Source organism: Chanodichthys erythropterus, chromosome 18 (assembly GCF_024489055.1).
Source record: "Chanodichthys erythropterus isolate Z2021 chromosome 18, ASM2448905v1, whole genome shotgun sequence".
Classification (NCBI taxonomy): domain Eukaryota; kingdom Metazoa; phylum Chordata; class Actinopteri; order Cypriniformes; family Xenocyprididae; genus Chanodichthys; species Chanodichthys erythropterus.
The window spans coordinates 7697400-7711732 of record NC_090238.1 but is presented as its reverse complement, the minus strand read 5'-3'; the positions used below and the strand labels follow the sequence as shown (position 1 = coordinate 7711732).

General features: G+C 35.1%; 1 protein-coding gene across 7 annotated transcripts in view; it reads right to left on the bottom strand.

Moving 5' to 3' along the window:
- Positions 1 to 14333, bottom strand: part of supt3h (SPT3 homolog, SAGA and STAGA complex component) — a 146968-nt gene that overhangs the window by 76471 nt on the left and 56164 nt on the right. The window contains exon 2 of one of the 7 annotated variants that reach the window (XM_067366773.1): positions 10228 to 10304. The exons of the other annotated variants lie outside the window; for them this stretch is intronic. The gene's annotated coding sequence lies outside the window, so the exon portion shown is untranslated. The remainder of the gene's footprint in view (positions 1 to 10227; positions 10305 to 14333) is intronic. 7 annotated transcript variants of the gene reach the window in all.

The window sequence follows — 14333 nt, the reverse complement described above, 5'->3', positions numbered from 1 at the left end:
CTCTAACATCAGTCCCTCAGACAGAACATTTTAAAAACAAAACATAACTCGATAATACTTTAGTATAGGAATTGGGCCCAATACTGTGCTAATGTACTCTTGTAGTCATTCATACATTAAACACTAACATTAAATAAAACATTAAAATGTTCCTATACCAAATAAATGATACCAAACAGCATGTGTAGTGTTTGTGTCCAGACAAAGAAACATGACAACAGAACAGAGATATGGAGATATCAAAGATTAAAGATGTCTGTGTAGTAAATGTATCTAATTAATAGAATACTAAGCATAAATTCAACATTTATGATTGGCTGTTTGTGAGCTGATAATGCACGCAGCGGCAAAGCAGGTCGAGCACACATTAAGTTCCGTTGGTTATTTAAATAGCAAAGAAAGTAAAACAATGTAGAGTCCTGCACACGGGCGGGTACCCGCAGGTACCCGACGGGTGACCCACCAACTTTATGTAATGGGTGGAATAATATTTATGTGTCGGGTGCGGTGTGGGTGCGGGTCGGACGCACGGTAGGCACGGGCGGACTGTGGGTCCAATAGCCAAGACTACTCCAAATCAATTCGGTGCATTTGACTGCTGCTTTCAAATGGTCCCGAAAATGCACCAACAACTAACATTATTTGATGGTAAGGAGAAAGAGAACGCACAATTCTGATCACTTATGCCAAGGTCACACTACAGGACTTTAAACATCGGCAGATCGCTGTAAATGATCCGCAACAGGGGGTCACACTACACAAGCTGACAACAAATTTGTCACCCAATGACTTTATTTGAATATGGACCAGTGGTGTAGTCGGGGCGATATGCACAAATACGCCGTATGCTTACTTTTTGCTCAGGGCTGTTTGCGTATTAAGACTTCTAAGGATCAGTATTTGCATATACCCACTTGTTTTTTTGCTTCGAAAGTCCATAAAATATTGTCCTGTTAGCTTCCCCTTTAACTGTGTGTCCAATGCTGTTGTGTAAACTCGCGATTCTTTGATGTAATTGGTGCAAGAGCACTTCTGTCATACCTTTTCCCGCTCATAGTCGGCAAAAAACCAGGCTTCACAGTACGTGTTTGCGCTGCAGTAAGAGATCTCCAATCAAAGCCGCTAGGTGTTTTGAGCCGTGCATTGAGCGCATTTCTCCCACTGCTGTGGACACGGCGTGAGAAATATTGTGGTGAGTAAATAAGACTATTAATCAATTATATAGCCTACGTCATGCGTTCGGAGCTTTTATAAGCGCTAAGTTCCCATACGAACTGAAAAGACCATCAGCGCAACTGAAGCCTTGTTTATAATGCATTAGTGGTGCGGGAATCATAAACATACTAGGCTACTCTCTGAATTTTATCACGTTTCAAAAGTTTGATACGATTTCCATTCCGACACTGATGATAAAATATGCGATCCATTTGAATTCTATTGAGAGTTAAACACTTTAAAACGCTATAGAGAAAGTCAACCGTGACCTAGACTGATGAACAAAATGAACAAAAGACTGAAAAGAGGACAAACATCATCTTGCGCCAACATTTATTAGGGAGCTTTTTAAACTATTCATGACCCACCCTTACTAGAATTTATATCGTTTTAATATAGCCTAGTAATTTTGGTTTGTACAATTGTACAATTTATAATCTATGGCAATATATTTTTTCACTAGATTTATATTACACCTGTGACATGTTCTGTTGTTTCTATAGGCTATGTGTAGGTTGCTATTTTTCATAACAAATGCTATGATAATGGAAAATGATATACAGTAGTTTGACTTCTTATGGCACACTGAAGTAGAAAATTCTGTCAAACTGATAAGCTTACATGTGCATAAATAATATAAAACTGAGTTTACAGGGGTTACCGGGAAGACAGGCACTTCAAAATACCGTAAATAATAATTTATTACCAGTTATTAAAATTTGTATAATGCATTTAAGAATACTTTCCCTATCAACCGTATAAAATGCACAACACCGCTGTATTCTGCGTCAAAGGAACAGCTAGATTTCTGCTGTTCCATAAGCGCCACCTACCGACAGAGAGTGGTTTAAATTTTCATTCAGCCTGACTACTGTTTTTGTTTGTTTGTGAAACTCATGACCACATTTTTATAATGTTAATAATTAAAATTGAATAATTGACTTTAACACCCTTTTGAATAAAATTAAACTTTAATTTCAGATATATCATGTTTTACAGTGAATATAATTCCAAAGCAGCATGTTTAAATACTAGTCAAACTGTAAACCATTAAAAATGTCAACCAATTTTAGAATGCACTGTATTTATTTATTTTTAATGAAACATTTTTTTAGGACTACACCACTGATATGGACGTTGGGAAGAAATTAGATTAAATTTTGAATTAAATGTAATTAAAATTAAATGAACCCTTTGACACATAAGTTTAAAATATTCTGGCTGACCTCCCAGAGTTAAGGCAACCGTTATTTTAGAACATTTCCCTTTATTGTTTCCATGAACACATCATGCTTGTCATGTGACACACCACAACCACACTGTATGACAGATGTATCGCTTTCCTCAACGTCATCAACTATCTGATATACCGATTCTCAAATATGTGTTTTGTCACTTAAAAACCTATATATTGATCTTGATCTTAATCTATAACGACAGATGGGCGCCGCCATGTTTGCGCCTCAGTTCAGAGTATCCTGTCAGTCGGATTTACAGGCTACAGCACATGAATTCATCCATTTGTCCCAAAATACATGTGGCCAGTGAACTGGGAGAAGAATAGTGAACTTTATAGTTACTTACACAATGTGTATCTGATATGAATTAACGTCGGTAATTTATATTTCAATGGATTGTTATTGCTGCTTCCATAGTCTTCAGTGTATATTTCATTGGCTGTCAAGTTGTCCGACAGCGCCGGATATTTATGTCAGTTCACACTACAGGATTTTAAGCCCAATTTAAGCCTGATTTGCAAGTTAACTAGCTTGCTGACAAGTCGGCCTGTTCTATAACGGCATTCTATGGCATCATTTTAATGACAGTTGTCGAGAGTGCATTATTGCAAACAAATATACAGTGGTCTCAATCATGTTTGCGCTCACTAGAATAGAAAAAGCTTTCAACCAGCAGACTTTCACGATTGACTAATAAAATAACACAGTGTAGCCTACCTTTAAATTTGCCTTAGGTTCATGAGATAGCATTTTCAAGCTGATTTTAGTCATCTAGTTCTTCTTCTAGTTATTTTATTAAATAGGTATTTAATGAATTGATTTATTTAGTGAACTGCTACTGATCATCAGATATCAGCGTGAGCATGACTCCCTACAACACTCATGGACGGAATGTGTTTTTGTTTGGTTGGTAATGTATTTGCAAGTGTGTTTTGGTGTGTGGGTGTGTGTGTGTGTGTGTGTGTGTGTGTGGGGGGGGGGGGGGTGGGGGTGGTAGTCTGAACTAGGCATATAACTAAATTGTATGTGTAGCTTAAGTAAAAACATGAACTGTTTTGTGTATAACACGTTGTTCCCTACATTACTACAGAAAAATGTCATGTGATTACTGTGCCGCCGCACTGGAGCACTATAGTGCTCTAAACATGAGCTGTAGATGAAATACCAAAGAGAAAAAGAATGAACAGTGAACAGAACAGTAACAGAAGCTCGTAGAACAAAATTTGAAACAGTCATAATTAAGCATGTAGGAAACACCTACTTGATAAACAAATTAAGCCAACTAATATGATTCATATTACTTTTGGTTTCTCTACCCAATAACTTTTTTTAATTACTAGGCTATATTTAAGTGATTTAAATAATATAATATTTATTTATTTAAATTTTTATATTTAAATATTATCTTTAAATTATATTTATACAGGTACTTGGTATTGGCGAAAGTATCGGTATCGGACTCATTCTGGAAAAAGTGGTATTGGTGCATCCCTAAGAATTATTATGCGCCAAGCAATTATCTCGCTGTCACTAAAAAGTAGCGTTCCACATGAAAAGTGTTAAAAAGCAGCACATCTACTCCAAATATTTATATTTAAATTCATAAATAATTTAACATCTGTCAAAAGTACCGACTTCAGCACCAAGTCGGTACTGAAATTTTAAAAATGTCAATGACCTTCACCGAGCGCTTACATAGATATAGTACACACGGGAGTGTTTGAAAGCAAGCGTCTATCGATGGACTGGTCCTTTCAATGCGCTTTCAAATTCAAACACTTCAATGTGCTTTCAAACACTCCCATGCATTGATCATTGAAGCCAATCACAGACATCTATGTTGAGCACATGAACACAATGGCCAATCAGAGGTGTTTACAAATCTGCTCAACGGCGCTCAAAGCTTCACATTTTTTAAATTTCAGTAATGACTTGGTATCAAAGGTATCTTTGGACAACAATATTCTGGATAATGATTTAATGTGATTTGAGTGCTTAACTCCATTAATGAGAGTGGCATTTTTAATATAAATATGTATATCAAATGGAAAAACAGTTTAAAATCATTTTGTTTACTTCCTTGCTTAGCTCACGCCAGTAAACGAGTTCGTACGGATTGGCCTAGAGCAGGGGTGTCCAAAATCGGTCCTGGAGGGCCACTGTCCTGCAGAGTTTAGCTCCAACTTGCCTCAACACTCCTGCCTTGAAATTTCTAGTATGCTTAGTAAGACCTTGATTGGCTGGTTCAGGTGTGTTTAATTGGGGTTGGAGCTAAACTCTGCAGGACAGTGGCCCTCCAGGAGCAGGATTGGACACCCTTGGTCTAAAGTGTATGGATAGTGCACACATATTTATGGAAAGTTTATTTTTTTACAAATTCTGAAAAAAAATTGTGTACGCATATTTCAATGCCCATTCTGTGTGTGCGCAATGTTTATACATCATCATGCATCTAGTCTTAATTTGAATGAATAATCATCATAAGCATGTTCTAAAGAAAAAAAAAATAGCATCATAATCTTTCATTAAAATGCAATAACTTGCTCCATTTCTAGAGTCCAATTCTCACTATTAACTAACTATTAACTATGATTTTTGCCTTAATAACTTCATTACTAAGCAGTAATTAGGAGTTTAAGTTTAGGTATTGGGTAGGATTAAAGGATGTAGAATATGGTCATGCAGAAAAAGGCATTAATATGTGCTTTATAAGTACTAATAAACAGCCAAAATGCATGCTAATAAGCAAATAGTTAATAGTGAGAATTGGACCCTAAACTAAAGTGTTACTTCATGCCAACATTAATACTTAAGGTTAGGGGTTTTTATCAATCACTAACTCTAGTATGAAAAACAATGATATTGATAGCACCACTAATTACAACAACAGAACTATTCAGTCGTACTTCATGGTGGCATCAGGTTTACATGTAATGATTCTAAATTTTAAACATCACAAAATCCCCAAAGTTATTGTTACATGGTTAACCGACACAATTATGATTGTGAATTCATCCAGCAGACGGCTGGAGAAATCTAATTAGGGCTGTAACCAAAGTACAACTTGTTTTATATAAAAACAATTTGTGCTCTCTTTGTTGCATGTGCTCGGCTCTTGGGCAGCACACGCTGACTTCAGTAATGTGGGCAGGGTTTAAGGATAATATTTTCATTTCACAACGTTAGCGTATGTCTTACTTAGGTAGATAAAGAGAGTGGCTTTATCCCTGTTCAATCAGCAACTACTGTTATCCGAACCATAACACTGAATCAAGTCAATGAGGCAGTTTTAAACCCAAGATAAACTGCAGAACAGCAAATGCTGTTTATATTTCAGACTCTCTCATGGGCCGTGGAGACAAGCGCAAGATCTGCATGGGGAGGAAGGAGAAACTGAGGATGTAGGAAGTTTCTAGACTGTAACATGCCGTCCTTAAACACTGTCACGCAGTCTGGCTGTCTCACCTGGGCTCTGACATAACACTGTGAGAAAACATCCTCGTCTCTTGGAAACAACTTCAGAACACAAAATAATAACCATTAACTCAAGCTAACCACAGCCTTATTCCTCAAAATATAAAACTTAAAAAAATATATATCACAAAAAAATATTACAATTAAAATATAATTTACTAAATAAAAAAGTCTTAAAAAGGTCTGAAAAACAGGCCTAATTTTGCTTATGCTAAATATATATATTTTTTTTTCCTTTTAATCCAGGGTGAATTGTGGTCTGGACATGTACTGAGATTCACTCATAAGATTTAAAAGAAATCTAATCTACGTCTAGATTTTGACTACCAACTGACAGTTTGAACAGTATCTGCAATTTTCATCAATGACTTCAACATTGGGTGGCTTTCGCGTGAGATCACAGCACAAGGAAAGCATCTAAATATTGTGGGTCACTTTAAAGACACCGAATGAAAAAAAAGCCAGTGTTTAGCTACAGTATAAACCGGAAAAAATGAATATTTCCTGTGTATCTAATTTCGGCCTTAGAAACCTTTTAGTCCTTCTCCGGACCGTTCCATAACACTTTATGCAGGATTTTTCCACTTTGAAATGTATTTACAGCGTGTGTGTCTGCCGTGGAGTTTTCCAGGCTCAGAGGCGTTTATAGTGATAGGGTGGGGTTGTGCTGGACCTGGGCTATTTTCAGACAGTGGGGAGACGGCAAAACAGACGTCAAGTTTGATATGAGGGAATTCGAGTGCACAGACAGTGAGTATTCAGAGCTCTAAATTAGCGTAATGAGAAAATCCAGATTATCTTCATGAAGTATAAAAGGGTCACACTTTAAAATCAACAAGAAGACAAAATATTCCTGGACTTCAGTGAACGATATTCTATTCCGATTCTGAAATACTTTTTCAGAATCGGAACTTCCCTTCAATCACCTGGCTCCATTCTAGGATGTAACAGACACTTTTCACGATCCTATTGGATAAAAGTTAAGCCTCTTTAGTATTTTTTCCGTAATGAACATCCTGTTTCACACAGAAAACCATCCAATTACAGAAATAAAATGGACTAAAATGTATTTTAATTTCTTTTTTGGTTACACTTTATTTTAAAGTGATGTAGTTACATTGTACTTACTCATATAAGTATTGAGTAATATTAACTGAGTACATGTACTGTAGTTACTACTACAGTAAGAACATGAAGTTACATAAAACAACGTCACCTTAAAATAAAGTGTTATTTTTTAAAATTTAATTTATTTTTTTAAAACATGCAAAACACACAATTCCTCAGAATATAAAACAAAGTAGTTAATTGCTTAATTACTTTATATTTCAACTGTATAAAATAAAATTAGGAGTCATCATGCATAAATCAATTACTCAAAGTTATTTAAATAATATTTTTGCAACATCATTTTGAACACATAAATGAGTATGTGCAGCAGGATATGAGGTCATTCTCTGAGGCTTTTGTTTTTTAATAACTAAAATATGGTAAAATAAACGTAATGTTAATCTTCTCAGCTTTCAGATTTGAGGCTTTATTATTAGCATCTTGACATTTAGATTGTCTTGGTCAAATTTTACTTATTTATTTATGGATATATTCACAAAGTTACTAAACTCAACCTTTAGTACACAGAAAGACAAAAACTATGAACATGCACAGATTTGAATGCATATGAATAGAGGTTAATGGAGCACAAAGTCTAGAGCGACTAATAGATGTGACCTTTCATTTCTTGTCTCACATTAAAGTGAAACCTCGATGACTGCTTCTTTATGGCTGTACACATCACTCTAATGGACACACACACACACACACACACACACACACACACACACACACACACACACACACACACACACACACCGTGCTCTGTTTCTACCCGTCAAATGACACAAAAGCTCTGAATGTCTGTTTAAAAATCTGTAAAGTTACTGGCAGACACTGTCTGGTAAAATAAACAGTTGTGGCAGCTCCAGTCGTAAGTGAAAGCACAGTTTGTTATTTTGTTCAATGCATTGGCAAGCGTTATTGAGACCTTCAACACTTATTACCGACCGCTTATTTGACTTTGTCCAAACAAATACAGCCATTGCATGTATGATCGAGGAACACGTTTCTGAAATATTCACAGTGGACATGTTTCAACACAGGTCAAATAGACAAAAGTGGAATGTTCTACAATCAATTATTCACTCAGATGTTACTTTACATCCTTCATTAACCATCAAACAAGTTCAAACACATAGAAAAAGCTTTGTATAGATGTTTTGTTAGAAAATACAAAAAGTACATAATATAGTCATTTATTCGAATAACAATTCTGATGTAGCCACAATCTTTGAGCTTAAAAATGAATAATGTTCCACTAGACAAACTCATTTCATAATGAAGATTAAAATGAGCAATGAGGTTTGGTCAGACAAAATAATATATAATATATATATATATATATATATATGTATATATAAAAAAGAGACCAGGGTTAAATGTCCTATTGTATATTGGGCACTGATAAGCATTTAAAATATTTTGTATTGTTAAACTCAATTCTGCAGATTCAATTCAACTTGATTCAATGCCATTCAACATGCCCTAGAAAGACTGAAAACAGCAAAACAGAACAAATGGCAGAGTCTACGATTCCTGTTTTGAGGTCTGAGTGAACAAGAACACAGATCATTCATCCTAAGAACCCCAAGGCCAAAAAAAAAAAAAAAAAAAAAAAAAAAATGGCAGGACACTTTCATTTGAGGTAAAAGTTGCTGAAAAGCACCTGGAGTTGAGTGCTGGACAACACGTGAACCCCGCTGCACTCGGCACAAAGCCCAGGAGAGTTCCTTTATCATAAACACATGCGACCCGCAAATCACAGTTTCTGCTGCCACCACATAATGAAGATAAGTGAGTGATTATTGATGTGTGCCTTTTCCCTCGCTCCTAATCACATTTAAACCTCTTATGTTTGTGGAGAGTAGAAGCAGAAGTCTACACAGAATGCTTTTTTTCCATTCCAAATGTGCTACTTTTCCATTGTTTGTCAATGTAAACAAGTGCTAGACAGATGCCTTTAACCATTGAGCTCACATCTCGCGTCTTTTGCATTGTCTCACACATGACACGGCGCTCAAGTTAAAATAAGTTCAACTTTTAAAAACGTGTTTCTAGACCTTGAGCTTTTTCCATTTTCAAAGCAAAAACGCATTGTGTGAACTGGCCCTAAGAAGTTGAAAGGGGTTTGTGCTAAAACAGAGAGTGTCACAAAACTAAAAACCTTATAAATATTTTATTAAGTTAATAATTTATTTAACAGGAACGATGACTATCCATGACTGCCCCAGAATTATAGCTACAGAGCTAAAATTTCATTGGCAGGAGAAAGGAAATATAGCAACATATGGCATAATTTAATAATCAATAAATAGCATACCTAAAAAACCTAAACATTACAGTTAATAAAAATACAATAGCACAAACTTGCACCTTTTTTTTTTTTTTTCTTCAAAATATTACTTTATGTAGTGTGTAATTTAGCCGTTTTTGAATGTATCAAAAATTGCGTGATATATAAAAGTTATGGTCTCCTAGAAGAACAAATCGATTCTGAACTGCTGAAACAAGTCGTCAGCAATTCCAGTCTCACTTCTTGTTACATGCCTAATGTAACCAATTTGCATAATGCCAGCCTATGGTCTTCACTGGCTGCCCACGAACAACATCTACTTTGACCAACCCTCAAGCTCTGTAGTTGTAGCTGAGGCTGGAAGTGTTTGGTTGTCAAGAAGATGCATGCAATCCACTTTGCATCCACTTCAAAAGGATGAGGACTCGCGCTGGAAGTGATGCGGAAAAAATAAATCATTATTAATGTTCATATTATTGTGTATCAAGTGATGAGGAAGAGCTGAAATTCAAATATGGTTACGGCCGATTCATTTCCACATATCGAAAGTTTTTGAGAGTGAGTGAGTGAGTGAAAGAGAACACACATAAGAGCATGTGTGATCATGAGTTTCCGTTTGCAGGAAGTATTTTTGACTCCTAACACATGTAATGTGTTTGTTTTCCAACATGTCAAAAAGCTAAACTTCTTTGTGTGCAATGCCAATTAAACAAATAGGATCATACCTAGCATTGGAAATGTCAACCTCTGTGAAAGCTCTGGATCTCATCTGTTTGCTTACATTCTGGTGCAGCGACGTCAACTTTGCACTGTAAACCAACATTTGCAATATAATTCAAATGCATTGCTGACTAAACTACTGTAAATACTGAAAGGAGACACTGACACACTTACACTAACTCAATGACAGAAGTGTCTGAAGATGGCACCAATAAAACGCAACAGCAGACAGCATGAGCTCATGATGTGTACTGCCGGCCCACATGCAAAACATAAAAGAACAAGAGAGTTTAACCAGCAGTCAACTGCGAGGGAATAATAAGTCCGTAAAATCAGGTGAGGAAACGCTGAGGGAAATACACTGCTCTAAAGAATAGTCACAATAGGAGTATGGTTTAAATCACAACAGCTACTTTGGCTCGAAATTCAGTATCTATTTTCTGTATCTGAGATTTTCTAAGAGCCAGTAGATAATGATTAAATAAAAAAATAATAATGGTTTCAAACTGATTTCCCAAACTCTGCCATTGGTCAGTCAAACATTCCCGCCCTAAACTCACACACCATTGGCTGAATCAGTAGTGTGTCTCACATTATATAACCCCTGAGGTAAAGCAAAACAGTTTTACTGAAAACTGTTAAAGAAACATTATAAAAACAGGACTTAAATTCTATCCTTAAAAACACACAACCAAACTCTTCAAGTTTGCATAATGTAATGTAAAAGGTCAACCTGCGACATTTATTTTTTTTTCTTCTATGCTTAGCTTATGATAACTACTTTTGTTTAATTAATTTTATTTTGCCTGTTATTTTGCTTTTAATGTTGTCATTGCTTTGTTGCATTTGGTAACACTTTACACCTTGCATTTATTAACATTAGTTAATGTATTAACTAACATGAACTAACCATGAGCAATACATTTGTTACTGTATTTGTTAATCTTTGTGGTAACACTTTAGAATGGGGAACAATTCTCACTTTTAACTAGTTGCTTATTAACTTGCATATTGGCTGTTTATTAGTACTTATAAATCACATATTAATGCCTTATTATGCATAATCATATTCTACATCCCAAAATCCTACCCAGCACCTAAACTTAAATGCTACAATAAGTAAAGTACTATTAAGCAATAAATTAAGAGCTGAAAAGTCACAGTTAATAGTGAATAGGAGTTCCACAAACAAAAGTGTTACCATCTTTGTTAATGTTAATAAAAATAAATACAGCTGTTCATACTTTATTCTTGTTACTTCGCAGTGCTTTAACTAATGTTAAGAATTACAACTCTTGATTTTAATAATGATGTATTAGAAAATGTTGAAATTAACAAAGATTAATAAATGATGTAGAATATATATATATATATATATATATATATATATATATATATATATATATATATATATATATATATATATATATATATATATATATATATATATATTTAAGACAGTGTATTATGTGTATATATTTAACGTTGAAATGTAGTTGCAAACTTGCTGTATAAACGGTACAGCAAAATCGTTATTGGTGGACACATTTCTATTGCTACCAGTATATACAACTTCATCCCAGCCAGCCCCCAGACTTTCCTGCTCTGACAGCTGGGCTACTGATTGTTTGACACATTTGACATCAAATGGGTTACTGATGGCTGCTCTGTGAATCAAATGAAGGCCCTGGACAGAGTCACGATACAAACTCAACATGCCAGTCTTCAGCTGCGATCTATTTTGTTCTTGGCACACACAATGTCTTGGCTCTTTCCGGATGGTCAGACTGCTGGTTGTGAATCAACATTTACATTAGAGCATCTGGGCATAGCTGTCTCAGATGTGATGTGCATTTTGTGTGCGGAAAATGGCCAAGAACTGCATGACGGCCTGCAGGGTGCTTGGGCTATTAAAAAAGAAAGAAAGAAAAAGAAAGAAAAAACACATTGGATCCAAACCGTTATTTAAGCAAAATTGCACCAACAGACCGCAGCAAATGGTAAAATTAGGGTTCGAGCCACACCCACTCAACCACTATGTCAAAAATACAATCCCACTAATAGGGTGACACAGCCGACTGTTGCGTTCGAATGTGTCCAGTCATGCTTTGAGAACGATGAGCACTCTGCCCACCGTGAGGAATAGGAAATCTTTGTGTTAGTCATATCAGTCACAATGCAATAAAGATACTAGCGTTTCAATAACAGGATATGGTTGGTATTGGTAATTTTGAAATACAGAAAAACAACACTTAAAAATCAACCACAGCTTCTGTTGGCGCAGCGTTCTCGAGTGCTCGTTTAAAACCGCCCACCTCGTGGGGAATTTGCTGCTTGTTTAACTATATTTTCCTGTTATGAAGTTTGGGTTGCTTAAAATTGAACTTGTAAATCTCAAGAATGTGCTTAGGTAAATGAGTGGATCTTGTAAATGTGAAAAATGGCCATTTAAACCAATTTCAAATGAAAATATCCCAGCTACAGCGACACAGCGAGCGCTTCTGCGTTCACCACGGTCATTAGAGCTTTAACAAGTGAATTTAAAAACACGGTAACACAACCACACCCCAGCAAAGCCAAACATACTGCAAACATCTGTTTGACACAGTAGCCCGTGTGAAATCTAGGCGAAAACTATAATTTCTCAAAAGAATAAATCATTTGGTGAGAGAGTAAGTAAATACCAAAAGTAGGTAATTTGTATTATAAATAGCATATAGTACCAGCCCTAAAAACATTCAAAGTTTACAGATAGCTTTAACCATCTATTGAATTGAATTTTACAAGTAACTGAGCAGTTTCAACACCAGTATGGGTATGCTAACCAAAGCTTACAGATCACTGACTGGAAGAATTTTTACATTAACTGTAGCATTGTTTCATGGTAATCTTACAGTCAAGGGAAAAAAAATGTCACAGGTCATTAACTCCATCGAGTCTGAGGTATTGCCGGCGATACCACCTCAGTTTTTTTCTTACCAGTGTGAAAGAGACTCAAAATACTCTGTCAATGTTGCACGTACAATTAAGAGTTATACACCATTTTTATCGGTGGAATATCTTCTTTTATTTGTGTACACTCAGAGTAAAAACAAAATGTTGTGCTTTTTGCAAAATAAAGAAAACTAACATGATGTGTGATCTGTCGTCTCCCTCTGAACGAAGTCCTATCTGATAGTTCTCAGAAAATGAACTGTAACTTAGTGAATACTAATCACAAAAAAATTACACTTATGTCTAAAGAAACATTGTAATGTCAGGTTTTAAATTGTGTAAGTAAAATTGAAAACAAAAAATCTCTGTTTATGTAATCTGTATGAAAATAGACACGTCAGACGCCAGTGATTCAGCTCATTATCCGCTAATGCGGCCACGCACACGGACCCAGTGCTATTCAGATGCAAATTCTGAGGCAATACATGAATACATTGTCGCAATCATGTATTTATTATCTTGAAAAGTGTTTATCTGTATGTTATAGTGATCTCTGGAAGCCTCTGTTAGTTCCTGGAATATCACATGGCCTGTTCTTCTTTAGATGAATTTGTGGACTAAAGGTGCACAGAGCGCCCTCCGGCTGTAAGTATGAATTGAAAACACAAATAATTACCAATAATAAATACCAATAATTATTGAATAAATATTACTCCTCTGTATAGAAAATTGACAAACATTTGAGAATCCATTAATATTAATTATTTATGTTTAATTATGTATGTCTAGTTTATGCTGAATACAGTGTAATGACACTTTGTCATTAATATGGTCATTAATATGTTTATGAACAACTGAAAAAAACACAAATGTCAGGGCATGTCAAAACTTCTCAGGGCCCCAAAAATCCTCAGACCCCAGAGGGTTAATAAAGGCAGTAAGACCACTGTCCAGGATAAATGTTTTTTTTTCATACACTGTATATACACACACACACATATAAATATGTATACACACACACACACACACACATATATATATATATATATATATATATATATATATATATATATATATATATATATATATATATATATATATTATATTATATTATATTATATTATATTATATTATATATATATATATATATATATATATATATATATATATTTTTTCCCCATTTTAATTTTTTCTTATTTTTCCCACTCTTATTGTTTATTTAACATTGCTTCACTGTGAGTCTAACAAAACCACTTAACCATAGCAAAATCACTGTAACGTATGGCCTCACAATGAGCTTATCAATTTATTTTGCATTCATTGGAAACAAAGGTTTACGAATGTCC